The following is a 16,421-nucleotide window of genomic DNA, read 5'->3' on the forward strand; positions in this document are numbered from 1 at the left end:
AATAGTAAATAAGGAAAAGAGACAAGTGATTTGGTAATGTCATACTAGAGCATAACCCCAATAAACGCCCTCTGACTCTCTTGGAAAATGTGACTTGGTTATGTAACAGAAAATGTTACTGTGTTTTCTATTCATTAGAAGTAGGCCCAGACATTTTATACTTCTTAAAATTAGGGTTCCTATTTTCTTAAATAAAAAAATAAATAGTTATATAATTTACATCTTTGTCTGGTTGAAAAGCTAACATCAAGTTTAGCTTTATTACTCTGTGGGACGTTAGCCATTACACTATCCCAGTTCCTGACATTACTTCAGTGTTCCTTTTTAATCTTGGACGGTATAAAATTTCTTTCTTCATATCCTGTTTTGAACTACTTTTGTCGCCCTGATCATTCCCTCATTAATTAGTTACGTGTTGATTTTATGGAAATGTAGTCAGCATTCCATTAGAAAATGATCTAAAACTAGTCAAGGAATTATGTGAAAAAGTTAGAAAAGTTGCAGCTGTTTTCAGCAAAAGATAATATTCCAATCTCCCTGAAAGTATCTATATTGAGAAAACAAAGTTTAATTGAACACTTGGCTTAAAATGAAATTTTGAAAGAATGTTTGTCAAAAGTTATACCGGTAACATCTTGAAAATATGAATTATTTCAAAAAGGCATCTGCAAAATAACCTCAAGATGGTACTAGTATGAATTATTGATAGTGGCATGTATTTGTGAACCAGATATAACTTACATTTTCAAAGCGGGATAAGCAATTTTCAAATTAGTAGGTCATGCTTGGCCTTTAAACAATGCTATTCTAGCCATAATTTGCAGTACTGTTCTGGATAAAGGGATAAGGAGAAACAAAAATACGTAAAGTAATTTATGAGTAAAGAGTTACACTATGAAGTCCTGGACAGGCTGGTAAACATACTTCAGGGTGGAAAACTCATTTTTTCATAAAGATCCTGCAGATTACAATTTACGTTTTAGCACGATCTAAACAGTCTGGAAGCATTTGAAGTTTACTTATCAGCTTTGCTATGTAGACAGCCCTATGTTCTTGCTTTGTACATCTCTCACTTTTACTTTACTTGAGCCCCACTTCACAGATAAATTATTGCAATAAATTCTCATTTTTCCCCCACCCCCTGCTGAGATTCTGTTCTATCTCACCAAATAGATTCCCTGAAATTTATTTCACAGGTAATGGTAATAATTTGGAGTGATGAGGGTAATCCACATCACATTTGTGGTCTGCCTGCCATTCCTCCCTTTTTCTGGAAACCAGTGCCCCTTCGGTTTTCAGCAGAACACTCCCATACCCAGCGCATTCTGTCTTAGTGTGACTATCAACAATGGTTTAACACGATGAAACTGCTAAGTTTGTAGGTCAAACAAGATATCATGGAAAATCAGCAAATTCATGAGGTTCAACCCATATTACTATTTTAAGTTCACTAACTAAATCCAATCTTTTATCAAGTAAGTTATTTAAAGTTTTATTATAAGTTACATATTAAGTCTTTCAAGTGGGAGAAAATCTTTGGTTCCTTTAAACTATACACATTGGATGAATTTATTAGGTAAACAAGGATGCTCAGCATAGTACCTGGAAACAGCTCTTAAAGGAGATAATTCAAAGAAAAAGTTAAAATCAATCCCATAGCAAGTAAAATCAACTTTCCATCCAAGTATTCAGTCACACAGGAGCAAAAAAACACAGTGTGACATTTGCTTTTTACAGGGTCTGTGCAACCATGCTGCTTTAAGGGAAAGAAATAAGATAAGCTGATTTTATTTTCACCGGTGGAAAAGTTTTTGATAGAGCAGCTTTCATCGACTCAGCACAGCTAACAAAATAACATTACCATTGAAAACAAAATAATAGATTAGCTGTACAATCTAGGCATTTTGTTTTCAGAAAGAACTTCCCTAACACTTCTCTCTTTAGAGAACCCTGAATGCATGCTGCTTGTGAAAGAAAACCTTCCTGCTGATCTTTCTGCTCCTACAGAGACAAATTGCTGAGAATAAAGTCTCTTTCTTTCTTTCTTTTCACCTGGAGATCCATGGTGTGGCGAATGACTGGGCCCAGGCTGCCAGGAAGTTTTTTTACACCATCATCTGGAAGTGGTCCACAGTACCACTCCCTGGCCACTCTGTCCCAACTGGACAGCTTTCAAAATTAAATCCAGAAACCGACTGAAAAAAAATGTGTCTGTAAAAGGTGCAAGTGACCTGCCACTCACTGTTCAGATGGGAAGTCCACTCCCTCGTTCTGGCTGTGTTTCCCCCGCCCCTCATTTTGGAAGGGGCAAAGGGATGCCCTTGCCATTTGTTTCACGATTGAAAATCAGGGCTGCTGCTGTCCCCTTTGCCAGAAACTCTCCTTTCTTTTTCTTTCCACTGTCAGCAAGCCAGCCCCAGAGGAGCGCACAGGGCCTATCCACAAAGAAAAAGAGCAGAGGTGATTGAAACTGGAGATTTTTTCCCCCTGTAATTTTAAGGGCACTCTGAATCACTCCCTTTGTGGTTCCTCTCCCAAACACGTGTGCTAAGTCTTTTGAGTCGTGTCTGACTCTTTGCGACCCTATGGACCATAGCCCACCAGGCTCCTCTGTCCATGGGATTCTTCAGGCAAGAATCCTGGAGTGGGTGGCCATGCCCTCTCCAGGGGATCTTCCCGACCCAGAGATCAAACCCGAGACTCTTATGTCTCCTGCGCTGACAGGCAGGTTCTTTAACACTAGCACCACCTGGAAGGGCACTCCCAAACACTCCCTTTGAAGAATCCAAGCCAGGAGACCTACCCTTAGTGATCTGCACACTACCATGGAGCCTGGCTGTCCTCCACCACAGAAGGGAGATGGGGAAAGATTCAAGGGAAGCCGGTGCCTGCTCAAACCAGCAGAAGTTAAGGCTCATGAGGAGGGACCTGGGAAGAGGAGAGGGGTTGAGAGAAGAACTGACACCCTCTCTCAAGCAAAGCTGAAAACAGTGATTCTGACCTATTTCCTTAAACTGGGGCTGGGAGCAAGGGGACAAAGATCAAGTTACAGAAAAATGGAAAGGACAGAAATGAACATATTTATACAGCCCTCTGAGGTCTTTCTTGTAATGATCTACCTGAAACCAAGTACTCAAAATTACAATCTTCTATCCTAAGAGAAATACTGTAAAACTAGTCTTTAAAAACACAATTTTCACGGGTGTTTTTCAAAGCAAACATTAAATGCCAGTTTAAAAAAATCTGTTACGTATTTTAAAATGCGTTTCAAAACAAATATGAATCTTACATTAAAAGACACAATTATGTTAATTAGGAAAACAAAATATATTAACAAAATAGCAAATCTTGAGATCTGTGAGTGACTCATATCAGAATGACTATTAGTTAATCACTAACAAAGGTACTTTCTACACAAAAGATTGCTTATATAGAACCGCATAAGAAACTAGGATTTTTTAATTAAGCTTAACATCATGTAACAGATGTTAGGTTTTTCTTCTCTACCCCAAGGAGGACTGTAATACTGTTTCAGATGACAGTTGTCAATGGTGCCATGTGTGTGATAAATTATAGAAGCTAAACATAGCATTATTATTTAATAATCCATTTTAAATATCACTATCATTTAAATACCACCTACAAGAAAAAATGGTATACATTTGGCAATAAAAATACACAATGAAGAAAAGCAAAACAAAAAACCACAAGCAAGACTCAGATTTTGTTTTAAGTTTTAAATACAATTCAAATTTAAAACAAAATCCCCTTTTATCACTGCTAGAAGAATGGGGCCACATATAATCCATGATGCAAATTTCAAAGACCATCAGCTTTTTTCCTCCAGCCTTTTCAGGTCTAGTCCCTCAGCTTATCCCAGGACATTTAAATTACTTTAAAAACACAAAATTTCTTTTACTACATTGATAGTTTGAATCTGTTAACACTGACAATCATTTGACAAAGGAATTTCTTTTGCTTTACATTAAACTGAATGTTAAGAAAGAATTTCCTATGAAGAAAATTATGTCATTTTTGTTGTTGTTGTTCACAGCTGAGATGCATACATTTTTTTTTTTATTTGGATGGGAAAGATCATAGAAAGGAAGCTGCTTTTGTTAAAAGCAGAATAGTAAGCTGAATCTACCAAAAATGACACACAGAAGTGACTGCAAATGGTTTAACAGTTCTTAAAATCAAAGTCAGAAATACTCAAATGTAAGAATCACATGCTAAGAGGCTCCAGGTAAATTCCTGGAGCTGAACCTCCTGAAGCAAACAGCTGACCAGAGCAGTGTCCTACTGTTCAAGGAACGTGTGTCTGGGCAGGAATCAGTTCAGAGTGGAACACCCTGTGCTGAGGGTTCTGGAAATGATGAAAATTATTATTACAACAGGAAGTGGGGATTGTGACACTCACCGAGAGGCCGCAGACCACTAACTCCCTGTGAAACAGAGATAAATAGAATTTTCATATGCTGCCCAGGGGCTTCTCTGGTGGCTCAGATGGTAAAGAATCTGCCTGTAAAGCAGGAGAGTTGGATTCAATCGGGAATGGCAATCTGCCCCAGTATTCTTGCCTGGGAAATCCCATGGACAGAGCAGCCTGCAAGGCTACAGTCCACGGGTTTGCAAAGAGCTGGACATGACTGAGCGAGCAACTGAGCACTCACGCATACTCTCGTGATGACTATTTACATGTGAGTAAGAATCAAACGAACACAGTGGGGTTGAAACGGCTTGACTCACTGTCCTGCTGTCGCCACAATCTCACCACTGATGAGCAGGGGACTTACCCTCTTGGTCTTCGATGTCTTAAATCAAGAAAATTAAAAGGGAGCCTTCCCCACCACTACAAATGCTCACAATGACCACAATGACATTATCAAGTATAGCTGTGGTTTCCAGAGACTCATGCTTCAAAGAGAACCCTTTTCCAAAGCTAAGTTTCAAATTAAATTTTATGGCCTACATTTTTCTTATGCCTAAGAAGGAGAAACTTGGAAACAGTAAGCTTACAGTTGACTAATGCATCGGGCAGGAAATAGAGATATCCAGTTTTGAGTTGTATTTGTACAAATGGAATACACAGACTTGCTGACATGGAACTGAAATAAGGGTTAACTTGTTTTGGACCAGAATAAAAAAAAAAAAAATCCCTGAGGTGATAAAGAACTGGTATTTCTTAAAAGGTTTTAATATATTTATTGCTGGCAATGTGTTTTTAATGTTTTTATGTAGTAAAATCTGATTGCATGATAACACAGAAAGTATGTGTAGAATTTCTTAAGCACAAGTTTCTTTAATACGCAGAACTGGGGATTCTTGCGCAAAGAATAAAAAAGTTGGTCTGGTCTTTAGCTCATGTCAAAATAAATATTTCAACATTTCTTTGCTATAAAATTGCCTTAAAAAAGGATGAAAAACATCTGTTCGGTTTGTTTATCTGTCATTTCTTTTTATTCCTTGATATCTGGAGTCAGAACAAGTGAAGAAGCCCCATCGGCTTCAGAGAGCACAACACACAGCTTGCAAGAGTAAATGATTTATGGAGCCACAGGCATGAGTTATGAACAGTCTACACATTTGAGCTATCTAGCTCTGGGGGGGAAAGAGACAAATGAGATTCTTGAAAGGTCTGCGAAATACAGAGAGGAAAAAAACAGACCAAAGTTAATAAGCTGTCTCAGATGGTAACTAATTAGACAGCAAGGTACCACTGACACAATGGAACAAAATCACAAAGCAACAGGAGCTGGCTGACGACAAACTTTGTATTTTGACTTGCTTTTACTTCTATCCAGTTTCTTTTTCCCCTTTCTTTCAAAAGACTATTGCCTAAACCATCACCTTGCCGCCTCATTACACTGTTAATGCTTTTTACCCCTGGGTTTAAGTTCAAATTTTAATATTCCCATTCCAGCCACCTTTCCTTTTTTTTTTTTTTTGCCTAAAGAGTAAATCTTAGACATCAGCTCTTGCCTATTTTAATGCTCTTGTTTAGTCCAGAGTTGGAACACAGAGCTTCAAGCTGAGGAGAGGAAGAGGCTGGTGCTCATGAGGGCTTCTGTGCTGGCCCCTCACGTTAGGGGACAGATGGAACCAGAGATTTCAGACACAGGTAGCTGATGGCTCCAGGAAATGGACAGGGCTTGTTGCTCCATAAGGTAAACTTAAAATTTAAAAGCACGACTATTGGTCTCTCATTAATCTAATTTTCTACAAAGGTAAGGGAAAGAAGGCTTGAATTGCCATTAGAACAAAAGCATTATGACTGTCATAAAGATTAGAGTCCCTGGTGACCCTTACATTAAAAAACATATAATAATAATAATGCTATTTTATGGAGTAAGACAGAGTGAAATAATCAGAATAGAAAAGTATAAAGATTATCTAGTGAGCATTCTTAAAACACTATCATTGATGCACATCTATGCCTGAGGCTATATTTCCATTACTGTATACAAGAAGAGAAAGGATGTCTGAGTCTAAGGAATAATTTAAAATATTCACTTATTTCTGAGAGATGAAAAAGTGCTGGTCAACAACACCTCTGTAAAAATCATAGCGTTCTACTTTCTTCTCTTAGAATTTCTGAAATTGAGGACACAGCTGAATCATCAAGGTGAGCACGCTTTTGCCATCCACGCTGCAGAAGAATAGACTTTATGCAGTTGCCATTGCATATGCCTGCAGAAAACAGGCAAGTGAGCAGGCTTTGGTGGGTAAGCAGGGCTGCAAATATTTAAATTTTAACATAAGGGTAATCCCACTTCAAAAGATGTGTTAGGATAGTGCTTATAAGAATGACAACAGAATTGCTGAGGGTGACTATTTGTTTGCACATTCCACTCTATCTTCCTCAATTACATTTTTCAAAAGCATCCATGTAAGGACTATACATTCTTCCCACCATATGATGTTCCCAGGCTGCTTCCCCATCCCACCCCAGAGACATTTGAGATTATCTGAGCAGGACAGCCCCAGCTCTGAAGAAGCCTGTCCTCTGCAGAGAGACAGTGAGGGTGGCTCATTACTTGATCAAGTCTACTCTTTCTGTGCCAAGAAGAAAATTATGTTTCTGGCTGTAGTTGGAAGCAATATCCCTGCATTATTTGCTTCATTCTTTTTCTCTCATGCCTTAAAAGTAGCAGAGTCTAACTGTAGTTTTTTGGAAACATTTTGATAAATTCAATTAAACCTGCTGCCAGGCAGTAAGATTTTCTGTGTGTAGTTTGTGGGCAGTACACCAGTCAAACTTTTTTTTTTTTCCATTTTTCCAAAATTTTGGTGTCCAGACTTTTTCTTTAAGTAAGTAAAAGGTTTCCTTACTATATTCAATGTTCTTAACTTTTTCCTTCTGGTATGTTCATAACAATCTGCCAACTTACTCAGACCAGGTTGAGGGTATATTTTATATTTCTGCAAAGCTTCTTCAGTCCATTTCCTATTTGCAAAATGGCAACTTGAGGAAAGATGTACCAAAATTACGTACATAGAACATTAAAAAGCTTCAAAGTACACTAAATGAATCAACTTAATAATCAATGAAATAAATTATTATTTGAAGGGATGGTAGTTGGTTCAAAAATATATAGTCCAGTTTAAGCAGCTAAACACAGAACAGTCCTCCAAGTTAAAACAGTGGTTGGTATACATGGATGGTTTTAAAACAGTGGTTTTAAATACACGGATCTTCCTCTCTACTTTCTTAACAGCTGGAAGAAATTACAGTCCAGAGAGACATCTGGGTAATTGGAATTAAACAGATGCAGGCTGTGAAGAAAATCAAACATCTCAGGGTAATAGATGCAAACACTATTATTGAAACTCTGAGGGATTTTTTATTTGTTTTTTCATAATGATGGCAACTGTTGCCATCCATGTATACCAACTACCTACAGCAGCATAAAGAAGTGATCCTTTTTCCCTTCTCTTTGAAAAAGTCTAAAAGGACACATGCCAACTTCTAAAGTGAAGCCAAAACATATCTCAGTATCTTTCCATTTTAAAAACACCTTTTGGTATAACGTATTGACGTGGTGCTGGCGTTGGGTGCCTTTACCCCATCAGCTGCCATGCACTCTCTGACAGATGAATACTGTGCAAAACCCATCACAGCCGTCACACTGCCACATGCAGCGGGGAACTGCAGAGGAGGAGGATTGGAAAAATGACGAAAAGGTGAAGATAAGCTTGTCCAAGAGAGAGGGAGTGACATAAATGTCCTGTTTACAATTCAAACCGTCTTTGACCCATTTTAATGAGCAAGAGCCTGCACTTAAAGACACATGTCGCACGAAACGCAGGGCCAGATGGTGCCCTTTGGAATAAAAGCGCTCTCAAATGGAACGTACCAGGAGCCTCGGAATGCCCTGATGGTACCGGCATTTCCACCAGATTATGCCCTTTACTTTTATGGCTTTTGGTTTCCAGCTCTGTTTATGAAAGTGCTTACAGATTTTCCATTTAGAAACCAAGAGTTAGGATTCACACACCAGTTGATCCAAAGCCAAGTATGAAACTGACAATCAGATTTTTATACATCATCACGTCAATGGTAGACTTCTTAGAGCTCTCTGAACTCTTGTTACTGATATGAAAGAAAATAAATGCAAAAATCAAAAAGCACAGTCTGGCGATTCTTCAAACAGCTAAACATGTTATCATATGTTACTGTATGACCCACTAATTCTACTCCCACTAATTCTTATGTTCCCAAGAGGGAGAAAAACAGACATTCATATAAAGACTGGTATACACATACTCTTCCCTGGTCGTGCTAGTGGTAAAGAACCTGGGTGCCAATGCAGGAGATCCCTGGGTCAGGAAGATCCCCTGAAAAAGGGCATCACAACCCACTCCACTGTAATGGCCTGGAGTATCCCATGGGCAAAGGAGCCTAGCAGGCTATACAGCTACGAGCCCATAAGGTCACAAAGAGCTGGGCACAACTGAAGCCACTTAGCATGCATGCACGCAAACACTCAAAACACCACTGTTCACAACAGTCAAGATAAATGACAAATAAAAATAATAACTAAAATTGATTAAATTATATTAGAAACTTAGAAAACTTTTTTTTCAGGATTTACAAAAATACAGTGAGGTTGTATAAATAATGTACAATAAATACACATTAATTACTCTCATTCTACAGATAAGGAAACCAAGGAATAGAAATTTTAAGCAAATCCCTCAGCTACATAGCCTGTACAAGGCAGAATCAGGAATTTGGACCTCACAGTGAGGCCACACAGTCCACCTCTTAACTCTAGACTCTACACTGCAAAGATATTCCCCACAAGGTCAAAACACATGATGGATCATATTCAGAAGGCAAAGTGACAGGTGATGTTAACTTTCATGTTTATGTTACTTGGTATTTTCAAACTCCTTCCAACTATAGTCTCTATGAGGGAGAGAGAAAGAAAGGGAGAGAGAAAGAGACAGAGAAAGAGACAAAGAGGTGGGGAGATGGTGATGGAGAGAGGGAGAAATTATCATTTTTAAAAGCTGCTACTGGACCAGGCAGTATTTTGCACACTAGAATGTAATAATAAATAATGGCTTATTATCTTCTTGATTTTGAAAAATTTTAAGAAATCACAGTAAAATACTTCAGAAAAAACTCACAGTTAAAATACCATAGTGTGAGATTAAAATTTTAGGCATGTATTTCAATCACATAGAATCCTTTATCTTTTATTAGTTTTGGTGCAGAGAATCTGCCACCTTAGAATAACTGGAAGTTGGGAAATCCATATCTACGTGTTCCTAATTGAGTATGTGCTTGTCATCCAGAGAGTCACCTGGAGAGCCTGTTAAAAATTTGGTAAGAGGGAGGATACATATATCTATATACACATACATATATACACATATATACACACACATATATATAACATATTATCATATAATATATATAGATATATATATACATATATATATAATTATGGCTGATTCATGTTGTTGTACAACAGAAACCAACACAACACTGTAAACAGATGTCTCTACAATTTAAAAATAAATTAAAACATCAGTTGGGGTACCTTTCACATGCTTCATGGTGCAGCCAAAATAAATAAATGAATCACTAAATCAGGCACCTTCTTGTAAATCCAGAGATCAGAGATTCAGGTAGACCTTGGCGGGCCTCCCATCCTCCATAGGTCTCAAAAAACTGCATTTCTCTTAACCTTCCCCATCTTCATTCAAGGAAATTCTACCATAGGGAGACTATAGCAAATATTTTGGGAAATGATATGGTATCTCTATTTTTAAAAGAAAACATCAAAAAATATCATATTAAAATTTAGTAAAAATTAAAGGAAATTAACCTCTCTACTTTGAGTCACGAAAACTATAACCAGAATTATGACTCAGGAAGAGAGGGCAATGGCACCCCACTCCAGTACTCTTGCCTGGAAAATTCCATGGATGGAGGAGCCTGGTAGGCTACAGTCCATGGGGTTGCTAAGAGTCGGACACGACTGAGCGACTTCACTTTCACTAAGAGACTAGCAGAGGAAATGAGAATAGTTTAATAATGAAGTTTTAACTATCTGGCACTTCTCTAGTGCCAGAAAAGTCAGCCACGGCTGAAATTCTGGTGGTGATACACCTATGTACTTTTCTTTCCTGTAATTAAAGTTAAAAAAAAACAGAACTGCAAATTAAAGCCAAACAATGTGACCGAGCTCACCTTAAACCTGAGGTCAAATGCATCATTTTGTCCTAATCCTCTCACCCCATGCCTGCAAGGACATGTTTGAAAACAAGAGCCTCAGCACCAGTGCCATACAACCTAAGCCGACGTCCATTGAGAATGTGCTCATATACGTCCCGGTGACTGTTTAAAACTTTGACAGGAAAGAAACTCCTGTTACATGCACCAACCTTGATTAACTTCAAAAGATGGCTAAATTAGAAAGCTGAGTTGCAGAAAAGAAGTATAACATAATACTGTCAGTTACTGAAAGCTTGTAAACATGCACTTTATGTAATACGGAATGCAGTAAATATATACATTAAAAAGGTATTAAGAACATACATGACACTGGCCAATTTCAAATTGAGGATAAGAGTTACCTCTGTGGGGAAACAAGGAGGGAACAGAATCACAAACAGGTATATCAGGGCTTCAATTTTGTTGTTGCTGCCGTTTAGTCGCTAAGTTGTGTCCAACTCTTGCAACCCCCTGCCACTGTCCATGGAATTTCCCAGGCAAGAATACTGGAATGGGTTGCCATTTCAGCAGATTCTTTACCACCAAGTCATGAGGGGAGCCCACTTTAATTTTAGTTGTATTATTTTGGTGTACTTTTTCCTAAGCTAAATGGTGCACATATTGGCATATATTAGCCCCATACTCCGCCGCCCTCCTGAAGTACCAGCAATAACAATTACAAATGTATATCCTCTCCAAACTGCATAGAATTGTTTATACACAAACCATTTATTCTTCTTTGACTTATAATGGAAATCTGACTGGTGCAGAAAATCAAGATTGCTAATGTCAGGCATTGCAAAAGAACAAGAATACTAATCAAATTTGAAGCCACTGATAAATTTTCATGTATTTCTATTACAGTTCTCTGTTTAGATTCTACATCTAAAACTCATCTTGACTGGGAGTATATGTGCACATTCTCAAATAAACTTTAATTGAAGAATGTGTCTTACCATATATTATTTGCTGGCACTATCAAACACTGAGACCTCCATTTATATTTCTAGTCTATTCTTTACCTTCAACGACAGACTCATATAAGCAAAATGCCTACTAGATACCTGCACTTAAAACTTATTTGAAACCTTAAACCCTTTAAGCAAAATTTATTTGAAACCCTTATCCCTGAAACATCCCTCTGTTTCATTTACTCTTCCCTCTTCCTGGTGACGTCAACAACTAACAGTTCCAGTCAAATATCTGTGGGTCATATTTATTTACTATTTTTATTTTTAGTCAGGTATACGTGCTTCCAGGCTTCTGCTGTGGCTCAGCTGGTAAAGAATCCGCCTGCAACACGGGAGACCTGGGTGCGATCCCTGGGTTGGGAAGATCCCCTGGAGAAGGACAAGGCTACCCACTCCGGTATTCTGGCCTGGAGAATTCAATGGACTGTGTAGTCCATGGGGTCGCAAAGAAGTCGGACAGGACTGAGTGGCTTTCACTTTCACTTTTCGCTTTCGTAGCTGCTTTACAATGTTGCGTAAGTTTCTGCTACCCAACAAAGTGAATCAACTATTAATATAAGTGAACACGGGCTTCCCAGGTGGCTCAAAGTGTAAAAAAGCCTGCCTGCAACACAGGGGACCGAGTTTGATCCCTGGGTCGAGAAGATCGCCTGGAGGAGGAATGGCAACCCAGTTTAGCACTTGTCTGCAGAATCCCACGGACAGAGGAGCTGGTGGGCTACAGTCCATAGGGTCACAAAGCATCGGACACGACTGAGCGACTATCGTCTCCCACCTGGATCTCCCTCTGACCACCCCCCAACCCCCACACAATCCATCTAAGTCATCGCAAAGCACCGTGTGTACATCTTCACTTTCTCTCATGCCTCATCAGTAAGCCCTACTGAACAACCTCTGAAACACCACAGATGTATCCTTCCATCCAGTTCGAGCACTCTGCTCCTGTCATCTCTCCTCGAAACAACTCCCTCTGCCTCCTAATCAATCCCCTTCCCTCCACCAGGTTCAGCCACACTAACCTTCTTCACGGCCCTCAAATATGCCCAACTAATCTCCACTCCAGGTCCTCTGCATTCCCTCTCCCTGGAATGTTTTTCTCCAGATATTCCCAGGGCGGGTTCCTTTAGATCTCAGCTCAGATATCAGCATCCAGGAAAAGTTTCCTAAATTTCCCATAACTATGAGGTTGTATCCCTACTTTTATTCCCCCCTTTTTTTTAATTCTAAGAATTTATCATTATATGAAATTTACCACTGTTGTTATTAACACTTTAAACAGTTATGACTGAGCTTGGGTACATGGAGCAAAACATTGCCTACGGAAGCATAACCAAATGGGGGGTTTGTTTTCTACATGTAAGAAGAAGACCCGGCAAAAGCTGTCCAGGGCGGGTTCAGGGGCTCCACGACCCATCAGACACCGGACACCCTTACGTCTTTCTATGCTGTCCTTTCACCTTCCAGGTATTCTGATAAAAAACCTTTAATAACTCCTTATTGCTCATGGCATGTAGGCTCCTGGGATGATTCGCCCACCCCTGGAAGATGACAAGTCCCACTGTAACAGCTCAACCCATATTTGTTTAGCTATTACAAACCCACAAAACAAGAATTCAGAAGTCCTTCATTTAGGGATCACTCCCTCATCCTAGTTGTCATGCACAACAGCCATGCCCTCCAACATACCTGATCTGGTAGACTCTACTTCAAGGTTCTCTTGGGCCCCTTGACCCCAGGTCCTTCTTCCCCATCACAGCCTGAGTTCAGGGCTTAGCACTGCTCACACTGCAGTGCAGACAAAAGTTTTAGGGACTTACATGATCGGCTTGTGCAGAGGGTGTGACAGAATGCATGGAGAGGCAAGAAGAAGGTGGTCTCCTAAGCGGCCTGACCACCTGCTTCTTCCTTCTCATTCTATCACACCCTCTACACAAGCCAATCTTGTAACTCCCTAAAACTTATGGGTCTTCCTGTTGTCTAGAAAGCTCCCTACAAGCAGGGCAGAGTTTGTATGGCCTGTTCACCACTGTTCTCCCAGATTATCAACCTGGACTACATATGCAGAGTAGACACTCGGGAAACATTCCATGAAAGAATTGAAAATCACATCTAAATTCCTGAAAGCGATGTGCAAGGCTCCTCAGCCTTTGGTCCAGTCCACCCTCCTAACCATACTGCCTGCCACCTTCTTTCATTGTGGTCAGTAACAGAAAAAGACTGAATTTCTAAACTGTTCAGATCTTAGTATTGTCTTCATATTTTATTATTTCTGCATAAAATGTCTTCACGCCTTTTCATACAGGAAACTCACGATTATCTCCTGAAGTCTCAGCTCCTGCTTCTCCTTAGACACCATTCCCTGCTCCCCTGGGCAGCACTTGAATGATGTGTGATGGTGAGGAGGGGGAGGGCAGCGATATGACTGCAATTTCAGCAACTGACTGTAAGGAGTGCTTGCAATGCACCAGGGACGTTTACACACCCTTCACTAATGGTGACACAGCTCACACTCTCATAATAATCCTGTGAGGGAGGAATACTACTTTTCCCGTTTAAGAGAAGGAAATTGACACATAGACAGGTTAACTAATGTGGTGAAGTTCACAAAGCTAATAAAGAGCAAAACCTGCCTTCAAACCGAGCTGGACGGTCTCTGTAAGTTGCAAACGATATTCAACCAGCCAGGTTGTAAGGCTGTTAGGAGGAGAATCTATATTGTACTCATGAGACTTTATGCTGTCTCAATAACATGATATTAAGTGAATGTTTTAAAAATCACTTATACAGAATGTGAGAACTGGCTAAAATGCAGACCTTATAAAGAAGAGCTAAATGTTTAAACTGACTATGCAACTATATAAGTCAAATCACTAATCCTAGAATAAAATATTGGGCTATAATAATAGGCACATCATACTAAGGGTGTATGTTTGCTCCAGCACAGTCAAGACAGCTCTGGGGGTAAAGAATCTGGGTGCAGCCCATGCCTATTCATAAGAAGGGACTGCGAGCATCTTTTCCAACTCTGCATTCATAACCCCGAAAAAGACCACAGTGAGAGGATTTATACCACTGAACCTCCAAAGTGACAGTTGGGCCTTTTTATTATGGAGAGACAGTTTGCCAGCAAACTGCTGTATTTAACCCAATTAGAGTTGGTGGGAGAACCCAGAAGGTTGCCTTGTGGAGGATGGATGGTGATTAAGAATGCCGTGGAGGGCAAGAGATGGAACTTGTAAGCAGAATATACATCACGAACGCACAAATAAATTTAATGAGAGACCAGCGTGTGAAATATCAACAACTGTCTGTCCTCTATGTTTTTATTTTCTAGTTTCAATAAAAACACCATTTATAGATACAATATTCATTCAGAGATGTGGTCTGATGCTCTCTCCCATCAGTCTCCAGGAGTTGCTGATGGACAGGGAGGCCTGGCATCCTGCAGTTCATGGGGTCGGTCACAAAGAGTCGGACACGACTGAGCAACTGAACTGAACTGAATACACAGTATAAGCAAACTATGAAGACTGACCGATAAGAAATCAATCTTTTCCTTTTAAAGCGCTCAAAACAGATAAAAAATATACAAATTTAATCTAGCTTTAAATGGACTACAGAATGATAGGTTATGTAAATTTAGTCTCGCCATTCTGCTTAGACATTACAAAGACAACAAATGAGTCATTTAAATAGGTTGAATAATTTTTTTCTCTCTTCAGAAAACCTTCTAATCTTCTTGCCCTCTGTTCTACATTGGAGTGACTCACAAACTCTTAGTAGTAATCTCAAATTATTAGGTGCCCCTCATTAAACAGATTTTGAACACTAAGTTTACTTGTAAAGCTGTTCCTAAAATAATTCAGAAATATCCAGCACATTAAAGAAAAAGGTAAACTACATTACCGTTTCATAAAAGGTTCTTTTCTTAAAATAAAAATTCATCATTAAGACTTAAACCAGAAGAGCTCCCAAAACACTACATATGATGCCATTCTGAGGTTAGCCTGAGTGTAGGATAGGAATTTGGAAGGAGGCAAATGTATTCCTTTTTGGAGTGTTTTAAAACAAAATAATTTTCAACATGAACTTATTGCATATTAGCAAATATTTGTTCTTTTTGTGAATTATTCATTACAGTAAATTAATAATAGTTTAAAATGTCTATCCTTTGTAGGTATAATTTCACTTAATACACACAGAAAACTGTAGCCCACCAGGCTTCTGTGTCTATGGGATTCTCCAGGCAAGAACACTGGAATGGGTAGCCAATCCCTTCTCCAGGGGATGCTCCCACACTAGAGAAGGATGATAACTACATTAAGTAAAATCGTAAACAAACAGGTCAATTGCATGATGCAATTTAATCCAATAACAGAGAAAACAAAACAGAATGTTTGAAATGAGGACTTCAGTGAAGAGTAATCAAATTTCACAGTGTGCAATCACTCCTCTTTGTTAGGTTTCTGATGAGTCAGGCTTTGCCTTTCTTATGCTAATAAAATAGATCCTAGGTTAAGATCAGGGGGATGGGGTTGCTGTGGAGTTTCACTCCCCCACAGATTTTCTGCCTTGCAATCTGAACACAGTAAGGGCAATGGCATCGTCTGTGAGACATAAGCCCATTAAATAAATCCACAGGCTGTGTATCCTCAGCCTCTTAAAATCTAAAAGAATCTCTCTTTTTTTCCCCTTCAAGTCTGTATTTATCCATGGCAATC

At 39.2% G+C, this 16,421-nt stretch overlaps 1 protein-coding gene across 1 annotated transcript in view; it reads right to left on the reverse strand.

Moving 5' to 3' along the window:
- Positions 1–16,421, reverse strand: part of PARK2 (parkin RBR E3 ubiquitin protein ligase) — a 1,213,425-nt gene that overhangs the window by 951,694 nt on the left and 245,310 nt on the right. The window lies entirely within an intron of this gene.

Source organism: Capra hircus, chromosome 9 (genome assembly GCF_001704415.2).
Source record: "Capra hircus breed San Clemente chromosome 9, ASM170441v1, whole genome shotgun sequence".
NCBI classification, from domain to species: Eukaryota; Metazoa; Chordata; class Mammalia; order Artiodactyla; family Bovidae; genus Capra; species Capra hircus.